Source organism: Balaenoptera physalus, assembly GCF_965194825.1.
Source record: "Balaenoptera physalus genome assembly, chromosome: 1".
NCBI lineage: Eukaryota > Metazoa > Chordata > Mammalia > Artiodactyla > Balaenopteridae > Balaenoptera > Balaenoptera physalus.
The window spans coordinates 197,212,420-197,223,521 of NC_138882.1; the positions used below are offsets into that span (position 1 = coordinate 197,212,420).

Sequence of the window (11,102 nt, forward strand, 5' to 3'; positions counted from 1 at the left end):
GTTCTGTATTCCAGTCTTTGACACTCCCATATCCTAAGTAGCTAAGTTTGAATAGATTGTAAATTACTTATTGGGTTGTGAAAATATGTGGGTGTAGACAAATGCATAGTGACAGGTATTCACCACTAAACTATCATATGGACTATTTCAACCACATATTCCGTAAACTGTTTACCATTGTCAGTTTTGCCTTTTCTAGAATGTCATATAAATGAGGTCATACAGTGTGTAGCACTTCAGACTGGATTCTTTCACTTAGCAATGCAAGTGTTAGATACATCTATTTTTTTTTTTTTTTTTTTTGCACGGGTTGATGGTCCATTCCTTTATATCTCTGAATACTATTGCATTGCATGTATATGAGAGGAAAAATAGTTTTCCCTCTACACTTCTATGTTCTTTATTGAGATCTCCCTTGTAATGAAAAAGAGATGAACTGGAGAAAACAATCAGAAGTTTAATATATACCATGCGTACCTCCTGTATACTTGAAAGATACCCAGGAAAACTGAGTCACTCCCTGAAATGGCCCAAGCCATTACCTTAAATGCTATCTTCTGCTGAGAACAAAAGAAAGATGTTAGGGAATGGAGGAAGCGATTTAAGGGATGTTATTAGTCAAAGCCCAGTAAACAAGGGTATGGTTGTTACACAGATTTACATCCAGGCCTATTTCATTGACAAGCTTTTTTTTTTTTTAAACATTTATTTATTTGGCTGTGCCGGGTCTCAGTTGCGGCCTGTGGAATCTTTAGTTGCGACATGCGGGCTCTTAATTGCAGCATGCGGGATCTAGTTCCCTGACCAGGGATTGAAGCCTGGTCCCCTGCATTGGGAGCATGGAGTCTTAACCACTGGACCAGCAGGGAAGTCCCAACAAGCTTTTCTTGATATTTAGTCATCATTCAATTCCTGGTCCAGAGAGGGACATACCCTTACAAATGGAGATATCCTTAATAAATGTAAATTTACCTCCTAAAAGGGCATTTTCTACTTGGTTTTGAAAGATTCTCCTGGGTCTGCTGTTTCTTAAATGAATCAGTCCAAAATAATCCTTTTGTCAAATGGGCATATTTTGGGGTGGTGTATTCTTCTCCCCTTGACATGTATGTGCCCTAATTTGCTTATGAATTCATCTACAGAAGGACATCCTGATATCTTTAAGTTTTTAGCCATTATGAATAGAGCTGCTGTGCATTACTTGATGCTAGTTTTGGTTTGAACACAGTTTTTCAAAGCAGTTGTCTAAATACAGGAGGTACACTTCTTGGATCCTAAGGTGAGACTTTTTAGATTTGGAAAAAACTGCCAAACTGTCTTCCAAAGTTGGTTGTACATGCATTCCACCAGCATCTTGCGTGTATTCTTGTATGCTTATTTACTGCCTGTTTATCTTCTTGGGCCAGGTGTGTGTTTCAATCTTTACCAAATTTTAATGGCGTTGTTGGCATAATTTGAGTACAGATCCTTTATCAGATATGTGTTTTGGAAGTAGTTTCTTGCAGTTTGTGGTTTGTCTTCCGGTTTTCTGAATAAGGTCACCAGACCCAAAGTTATGTAGATTATCTTTTTTTTTCTAGGACTTTTATAGTTTGGTAATTTAAATTTGTCTATGGGCAATTTTGAGTGAATTTTGGTTTAAGTTGTAAAGTTTGTGTCTACATTCATTTCATTACATATGGTTTGTAATTAATTGCTCCTTAAGCATCTTTTGAGAAGATACAGTGAGATACTTGGCTCCATTTCAGTTTGGATTTCCAAACTTAGTGTATACAGCAGAACTGCCTTCCGGATGAGGCCTCTGGGTTTGTGAGTGCGGCGCTCCCGGCACTTCTCTGACGTCCCACAGGGGGCGCTGAACCCACCTGTCTGACCCTGGGGGCACAGGTGCACCCTGCCCACAGACTTTGCTCCGTGACAAGCAGACAGGAGCTTTGTCTCCTGTCAGGGCTTAGGTTTCTGGACCATGAGGCATTGTCCACACTGACAGCAGCTGGGTTTTCTCAGGAGCCACTGGTGAGGAGACTCCACAAGAGGAAAAAATGAGCAAGTGTGGAGAATCTTCCTGTGCAGCTGACTGCTGGGTGGGTGGGGCGCATCTTCAGGGGCCTCAGGAGAGAAAGGGTTTAATGTGGAATACTGTGCGCTTTTAGTTAGTTTTATGTGCCGTGTAGATGGTGACCAGTGTCGTTCTTTGGAGTCTGGTGTCTAGTTTTCCTGGCACTGTTTGTTGATGACTTTGGGTAGAATAAACATTTTAATAGTAGTAATTTTTCTGATGCATGAGCATGGAATATTGTTTCCTATTGTGTCTTTAGTTTCTTTATCAATGCTTTACAGTTTTCTGAGTATAGGTCTTTCATGTCCTTGGTTAAATTTATTGCTAAATAGTTCGTTCTTTTTGATGGAATTGTACATGGGATTGTTTTCTTAATTTTTCTTGCTGGTGGTTCATTATTAGTGTATAGAAACAAAACTGATTTGTGTATATTGATTCCATATTTTGCAACTTTACTGAATTTATTTTTTAACATATTTTTTGAAGTAATGTGAAAAATTGCAATACTAAAATCTCAGTGTCTACTGCACCCCAGGTAATCCACAGGACCCAAGACATGGTAGCTACTAATATACTCTTCCCACGGTGCCTCTTAATACCATGCGGACTCCTACAAGGGAAATAAGTATCACAACTTTGGTTGAACTTGGTCTGGGTGAGTCTTGGCCTCTATAACAAAATTTGATGTCTGTCTTATCTGATTTTCTGGCATGATACTGACATGGTTGTCTAGAAAAGTAATTTACTTTCCAGTTATTTAAAATGTACAGAAAAGTTGCAATAATGGCAAAAAGTACTCACATTTGCCACTTCACACAAAATGCTCAGTGTGTTTCGCCCAAGGAACCAGCACATAACCCCTAAATGAGGAAATCCTGATGTCCACATTATAATTTAATACTCAGCCCCACTTCAACTTTCACCTGCTGTCCCAACTGTATGAAAATGTCTTTTTCCATCCTGATCCAGTTTTCTTTTTCTGGAACCATTACTGAGTTTCCCCCTCATTTGGACAACCTTGATGGATTTGAAGCAGACAAGATGAGTATGGGATCTAGGTGGCCTTTTCTGTATGGCTTTTTTCACTAAGAATGTTTTTAATGTTCATTTTTGTAACAAATATCAGTGCTACACTTTTTTTTTCTTTGTCATTAGAAATACAAAACATGACTTTAGCATTTAATTCACTTTACGTATACAGTTTTGTGGTATTAACTACCTTCATATAGTTGCACAAACAAGTTAACTAACATGTGTACCTCCTGTGTGCATGGCAGATACCCAGGAAATTGAGTAACACCCTGAAACGGCCCAAGACATCACCTTAAATACCGTCTTTATCTAAAAGGAAAAAAACGGAAGGCTATAGTTGTTTCTGTCTGCATTCATTTGATTGTATATGGTTTCCAACTGATGTTGTATAACTAGTTGTGGAGAAGTCATGGGATAGGTGGCTTCATTTCAGTTTGAATTTCCAAATTTAGTGGATTCTGCAGGCTTGATACAAGGTATACAAACTTCATATTGGATCAGGACATCCCATGGTGTAACTGACATTCATGGTTTGTTCAACAGTTAAAGTTCTGTGTGATATGAGTTCATCCCGGAGTAATCCAGGTTAGTTTCTGTTATACATTTGTCCCAGGATGAAAGGACAAGAGAAATAAGGCCTGATTTATAAAAGTGCCTTCAAACTAATCGATACTGAAGTATAGTTGACCTACAATGTGGTGTTAATTTCTACTGTACAGCAAAGTGATTCATATATACATACATACATATATACATATTTTTCATATTCTTTTCCATTATGGTTTTCCTCTTTCTTTTCAGTCTCAGATTTACCTGATGGTCACCACTCACAGTTCCCGCAGAGCCCAGAGATTTCTGCTTGAAGGAAAGGTTCTGGAAAATCAGAGGGATAAATAAAGAATGCAGCTGATTCCCGCCTTGTGCTGACGCCCAAGAGGATGAGGAGAGTGAGTGTTTTCTCATTAGAATTTTAAATCCTCCAAGTAATAGATCATTTGGGGGGCATCCTGTGTCTTCCTGCTCATTCTAATAATGTCATTCCTGAATTTTAATGTGGTAAATAATTTAAATCATAAATATGCTGAGGGGGAGATCCATTTAAAAAATGTTAGAGGTAACTCCAAGGGATTTACAGCAAACAAGGACACAGAACCCTGTGTCCAGAGGCTAGCTGAGAGATTCCTACCCTGAGCCGCAGTCCCCTGGAGGGCGGAGTGGCCATGACTCTCCTCCCGCAGGTGATCCTACACAGGGACATCCCACGTGGGACCACTGCATCACAGAATCTTAGAGTGGCCAATGGCAGGCAGCTGGCTTGAGATGCGGACAAGAGAAAACTGCCCAGCAGCCTGGGACAACCCCGGGGTGAGGCCTTAGTAAGGGCCAGTGTCAGAACCTCAGAGATAACTTGAAGAGAGTTCAGGCTGTTAGGGACATCGTCAGAGATGTACTTAGGGACATATTCAGGGCCTTAGTTATGGACAGGATCAGGGCATTATTTAGTGACAGCTTAGACTATAAGGGACAGCGTCAGGGCCTAAGTTAGGGACAGTGTCAGTGCTTCAGTTAGAGATAACGTGAGGGCCTTAGTTAGACACAGTTCAGGCTGTTACTTAGGGATATCTTCAGGGCCTTCGAGCCAGCATCGTGGCCATAATTAGGATCAGTGTCAGGGTGTTAGTCAGGGCCAAAACTAGGGTGTTATTTAGGGAAAGAGTCAGGTCATTATTATAGATAGTGTCAGTGCCTTAGGTAGAGAGAGCATCAGGGCCTTAGTTAAGGACAGCGTCAGAGACATACTTAGGGACATATTCAGGGCCTTAGTTATGAACAGGATCAGGGCGTTATTGAGAGATACATGAGGCTATTAGGGACAGCATCAGGGTGTTAGGGAAAGAGTCGGCCGTTATTATAGACAGTGTCAGTGCCTCAGGTAGAGACGTCATCACAGCCTTAGTTAGGAAGAGGTCAGGGCCTTGGTGAGGGACAGGGTCAGGCCAACAGTGAGGGAAATCTAAGGCTATTAGGGACATTGTCAAGGCCTTAGATTGGGTCAGCATCAGGGCTGTAGTATCGACCAGTGTCAGGGCATTAATGAGGGACAAAATTAGGGTGTTAGTTAGGGAAAGAGTCAGGTCATTAGTTACAGACAGTTTCAGGGCCTCAGGTAGAATTGGCCTCAAGGCCTTAGTTAGGAAGAGCATCAGGGCCTCAGTTAGGTTCAGCATCAGGACGTTAGTTTGGGCCAGCAACAGGACATTAATTAGGGCCAGCAACAGGGCCTTAGGGACAGTGTTGTCAGGCCCTCAGAGATAACGTGAGGGCCTTAGTAAGAGACAGTTTAGGCCGTTAGTTAGGGACACTTCAGAGACTTTCTTAGGGATATATTCAGGGCCTTAGTAATAGAATCAGGGTGTTATTTTGTCACCGCTTAGGCACTAAGGGGCAGCATCAAAGCCTAAGTTAGGAAGGGTGTCAGCATCTTGGGGATAGTGTTAGGGACTTTGTAAGTTATAGCTTAGGCCATTAGCTAGGGACAGTGTCAGGGGCTTATTAAGGGCAGTGTCAGAGACTTAATGAGGGACATCTTCAGGGGCTTAGTTATGGACAGGATCAGGTCCATACTTGCCTTCTGTAGAGACAGCGTCAAGGCCCTTAGTTAGGAAGAGGGTCAGGGCCTTAGGACAGGGTCAGAGACGTACTTAGGCACATCTTCAGGACCTTAGTAATGGACAGGATCAGGACCACAGTGAGGGACATCTAAGTCTATTAGGGACATCGTCAGGGCCTTAGATAGGTTCAGCATCAGGGCCGTAGTTAGGACCAGTGTCAGGGTGTTATTTAGGGGCAAAATTAGGATGTTAGTTAAGGAAAGAGTCAGGAAATCAGTTACAGACAGTGTCAGCTTCTCAGGTAGAGACTTCAGGGTCTTAGTGAGAGCATCAACACCTCAGGTAGGAACTGCATCAGGCCTTTACTTAAAGACAGTGTCAAGGCCTTAATTAGGGAGAGTGTCAGGGCCTCAGAGAAAACTTGAGGACCTTAGTAAGAGACACTTCAGGCTGTTCATTAGGGACATCATCAGGGCGTTAGTTATGGACAGGGTCAGGGTATTAGTGAAAGACAGCTCAGGCAATTAGGCACACCGTCAGGGCCTTGGTTAGGGGCAGCGTCAGGGAGTAGTTGGGGAAAGAGTGAGGCCATTAGGTAAAGACAGACTCAGGGCCTTAGTTAGAGACAGTGTCAAGTTCTTTGTTAAGGACACTGTCATGGCCTCAGTTAAAGATAACTTGAGGGTCTTAGTTAGAGATAGTATCAGGGACTTAGTTATGGACATCTTTAGGGCCTCAGTTAGAGGTAATTTGAGGGCCTTAGTAAGAGACATTTTGGGTCATTAGTGACATTGTCTGGACCTTAGTGCCGTCTTCAGTACATCATTTATGGGCCGCATCAGGGCATTAATGAGGGACAGCTCATGTTATTAGGGACCGTGTCAGGGCCTTAGTTAGGGACTATGTCAGGGCCTTTGTTAGGGAAAGAATGAGGCCATTAGTTAAAGACAGACTCAGAGCCTTAGATAGAGACAAGCCTCAATCCTTAGTGAGGGAGAGTGTCAGGGCCTCAGTTAAAGATAAGTTGAGGGCCTTTGTTAAGGACAGCCTCCAGGCCTCAGTTAGGGACAGGTTCACGGCCTCGGGACTAATTTCAGGGTCTTAGTTAGGGACAGCATCAGGGATTTAGTTAGCATAAGAGGCAAGACATTAGCTAGGGACAGGGTTAGGTTAAGGTCTAGGGATAGTGTCAGGAAATGAGCTAGGGACAGTGTCAAGACCTCAGTTACTGAGAGTATCAGGGCCTTATTTAGAACCAGTGTCAGGGCTTCAGGTAGGGCCAGCATCAGAGGCTGACTTAGGGAGAGTGACAGGGCCTGAGTGAGGCCTAGCGTCAGGGCCTTAGCTGGGGACACTGTCAGGGCATGATGTAGGAGCAGCATCAGGGCCTTTGTTGCATCAGCATTAGGGTCTTAGTTAAAGACATGATCAGGGCCTGAGTTAGTCACAGCGTCAAGGCCTCAGTTAGGCATAGCTTCAGGGCCTGAGTTAGGCACAGCCTCAGGTCTTCACTTAGGGACAGCAACAGGGCTTTCTTAGGGACGGTGTCAGGACCTTGGTTAGAAATGGGTCAGGATATTAGCTCAGGATAGTGTCCGGATTTCAGTTATTGCCGGCAGCAGGGCCTATATTAGGGACAGATTCCGGACCTTAGTTAGAGATAGTGTCAGGGCCTTAGTTAGGACTAGTCTGGGCCTTAGTTAGGGAGCGCATTAGGGCTTCAGTTAGGATAAGAGGCAGGAAATTAGCTCGGGACAGAGTCAGCTTCCAGGCCAGGGAAAGTGTCAGGAAATGAGCTAGGGATAGCGTGAAGACCTTAGTTATTGAGAGCATCAGGGCCTTAGTTAGGACCAGCGTCAGGGCCTTCATCAGGACCAGTGTCAAGGCTAGATGTAGAGACAGCGTCAGAGCCTAACTAAGGTAAGGCAACAGGGCCTACGTGAGGCCTATCTTTAGGGCCTGAGTAAGGGACAGTGTCAGGGCATGACTTAGGATCAGCATTAGGGTCTTCGTTAAAGACATTCTCAGGGCCTCACTTAGGGACAGCGTCAGGGCTTACTTTGGGACAGTTTCAGGACCTTGGTAAGACATGGGTCAGGATATTAGCTCAGGATAATGTCAGGACTTTAGATATTGACTGCAGCAGGGCCTTAGAGACAGTGTCTCAGCCTGACTTAGGACTAGCATCAGAGCCTTTGTTAGGTTCAGTGTCAGGGACTGAGTTAGGTGTAGTGTCAAGGCCTTAGTTAGGGACAGTGTCAGGGCCTGAGTTAGGACGAGCCTCCAGGCCTCAGTTAGGGCCAGGGTCATGGCCTCGGGACTAATTTCAGGGCCTTAGTTAGGAACAGCATCAGGGATTTATTTAGCATAAGAAGCTCAACATTAGTTAAAGACAAGGTTAGGTTAAGGTCTAGGGATCGTGTCAGGACATGACCTAGGTACAGTGTCAAGACCTTAGTTACTTAGGGCATCAGGGCCTAATTTAGGACCAGTGTCAGGGCTTCAGGTAGGGACAGCCTCAGAGCCGGACTTAGGGAGAGCGACAGTGCTTGAGTGAGGCCTAGCGTCAGGGCCTTAGCTAGGGATAGTCTCAGGGCATGACTTAGGAGCAGCATAAGGGCCTCGGTAGGATCAGCCTCAGGGGCTTTGTTAAAGACATTATCAGGGCCTCTGTTAGGGACAGCCTCAGGGCCTCACTTAGGGACAGCGTCAGGGCTTACTTTGGGACAGTTTCAGGACCTTGGGAAGACATGGGTCAGGATATTAGCTCAGGATAATGTCAGGACTTTAGATATTGACTGCAGCAGGGCCTTAGAGACAGTGTCTCAGCCTGACTTAGGACTAGCATCAGAGCCTTTGTTAGGTTCAGTGTCAGGGACTGAGTTAGGAGTAGCATCAGAGCCTTTGTAAGGTACAGTGTCAGGGACTGAGTTAGGTGTAGTGTCAAGGCCTTAGTTAGGGACAGTGTCAGGGCCTGAGTTAGGACGAGCCTCCAGGCCTCAGTTAGGGCCAGGGTCACGGCCTCGGGACTAATTTCAGGGCCTTAGTTAGGAACAGCATCAGGGATTTATTTAGCATAAGAAGCTCAACATTAGTTAAAGACAAGGTTAGGTTCGTGTCAGGACATGACCTAGGTACAGTGTCAAGACCTTAGTTACTTAGGGCATCAGGGCCTAATTTAGGACCAGTGTCAGGGCTTCAGGTAGGGACAGCCTCAGAGCCGAACTTAGGGAGAGCGACAGGGCTTGAGTGAGGCCTAGCGTCAGGGCCTTAGCTAGGGATAGTCTCAGGGCATGACTTAGGAGCAGCATAAGGGCCTCAGTAGGATCAGCCTCAGGGGCTTTGTTAAAGACATTATCAGGGCCTCTGTTAGGGACAGCCTCAGGGCCTCACTTAGGGACAGCGTCAGGGCTTACTTAGGGACAGTTTCAGGACCTTGGTAAGAGATGGGTCCGGAAATTAACTCAGGATAGTGTCAGGACATTAGATATTGACGGCAGCAGGGCCTTAGTTAGGGACAGTGTCAAGGCCTTAGTTAGTACTAGCATCTGGGCCTCTGTTAGGTACAGTGTCAGGGCCTGAGTTAGGAATAGTGTTAGGGCCTTAGTTAGGGACAGTGTCAAGGCCTTAGTTAGTACTAGCATCTGGGCCTCTGTTAGGTACAGTGTCAGGGCCTGAGTTAGGAATAGTGTTAGGGCCTTAGTTAGGGACAGTGTCAAGGCCTTAGTTAGTACTAGCATCTGGGCCTCTGTTAGGTACAGTGTCAGGGCCTGAGTTAGGAATAGTGTTAGGGCCTTAGTTAGGGACAGTGTCACAGCCTTGGGACTAAATTCAGGGCCTGAGGTAATCACAGCATAAGGGCTTTAGTTAGCATAAGAGGCAGGACATTTGCTAGGGACAGGGTTAGGGTAAAGTTTAGGGATCGTGTCAGGAAATGACCTAGGGATAGTGTCAAGAGCTTAGTTACAGTATCAGGGCCTTATTTAGGACCAGTGTCAGGGCTTCAGGTAGGGACAGCGTCAGTACCTGACTCTGGGAGAGGGACAGGGCCTGAGTGAGGCCTAGCGTCAGGCCCTTAGCTGGGGACACTGTCAGGGCATGATGTAGGAGCAGCATCAGGGCCTTTGTTGCATCAGCATTAGGGTCTTAGTTACAGACATGATCAGGGCCTGAGTTAGTCACAGCGTCAAGGCCTCAGTTAGGCATAGCTTTAGGGCCTGAGTTAGGCACAGCCTCAGGTCTTCACTTAAAGACAGCGACAGGGCTTTCTTAGGGACGGTGTCAGGACCTTGGTTAGAAATGGGTCAGGATATTAGCTCAGGATAGTGTCCGGATTTCAGTTATTGCCGGCAGCAGGGCCTATATTAGGGACAGATTCCGGACCTTAGTTAGAGACAGTGTCAGGGCCTTAGTTAGGACTAGTCTGGGCCTTAGTTAGGGAGAGCATTAGGGCTTCAGTGAGGATAAGGGGCAGGACATTAGCTCGGGACAGAGTCAGGTTCCAGGCCAGGGATAGTGTCAGGATATGAGCTAGGGATAGCGTGAAAGCCTTAGTTATTGAGAGCATGAGGGCCTTAGTTAGGACCAGCGTCAGGGCCTTCATCAGGACCAGTGTCAGGGCTTCACGTACGGACAGCGTCAGAGCCTAACTAAGGTAAGGCAACAGGGCCTGTGTGAGGCCTATCTTTAGGGCCTGAGTGAGTGACAGTGTCAGGGCATGACTTAGGAGCAGCATAAGGGCCTCTGTAGGATCAGCCTTAGGGTCTTCGTTAAAGACATTCTCAGGGCCTCTGTTAGGGACAGCCTCAGGGTCTCACTTAGGGACAGGGGCTTAGTTTGGTACAGTTTCAGGACCTTGGTAAGATCAGGGTCAGGGTATTAGCTCAGGATAATGTCAGGACTTAAATATTGATGGCAGCAGGGCCTTAGTTAGAGACAGTGTCAGGGCCTGAGTTAGGATTTGCATCAGAGCCTTTGTTAGGTACAGTGTCAGGGACTGAGTTAGGAGTAGTGTCAGGGCCTTAGTTAGGCTTGAGACTCCAGGACCTTCCCTGAGTTCCAAAGGGCAGATTCGAATAGTTGCTAATCAGGGAAGGGAGGGGATGCAGAGACAAGGGAGGAAGAGTCAAGAAACAATAGTGCAGCCTTGGGGCAGGATCCTGGTTTTGCCTCAAGGGATACACTTAAGAGTATCTTTGGGCGCTTTACCAACCTAAAACCCCCACAAAATACAAGATTTTCGTGTTCTTCATTCCAGAGAAGCTCATCAAGAGACCATCTGAGGCCAGATTAAAGTGAGTTAAGGCCCTGTGCACACACTAATCCTTAGGATCAACTGTGTCCTTAAACCATTTCTGTAAAACTCCTCACCAGATCCTCCTGCATTGGGACGCACGGTT

The 11,102-nt window shown here is 45.5% G+C and overlaps 1 long non-coding RNA gene across 1 annotated transcript in view; it reads left to right on the forward strand.

Moving 5' to 3' along the window:
* LOC309637759 overlaps positions 1 to 4,288 on the forward strand; it is an 864,831-nt gene extending 860,543 nt beyond the window's left edge. The window contains exon 4 of the long non-coding RNA XR_014250787.1: positions 3,893 to 4,288. This is a non-coding gene — a long non-coding RNA (uncharacterized lncRNA). The remainder of the gene's footprint in view (positions 1 to 3,892) is intronic.
* Positions 4,289 to 11,102: the final 6,814 nt, after the last annotated feature.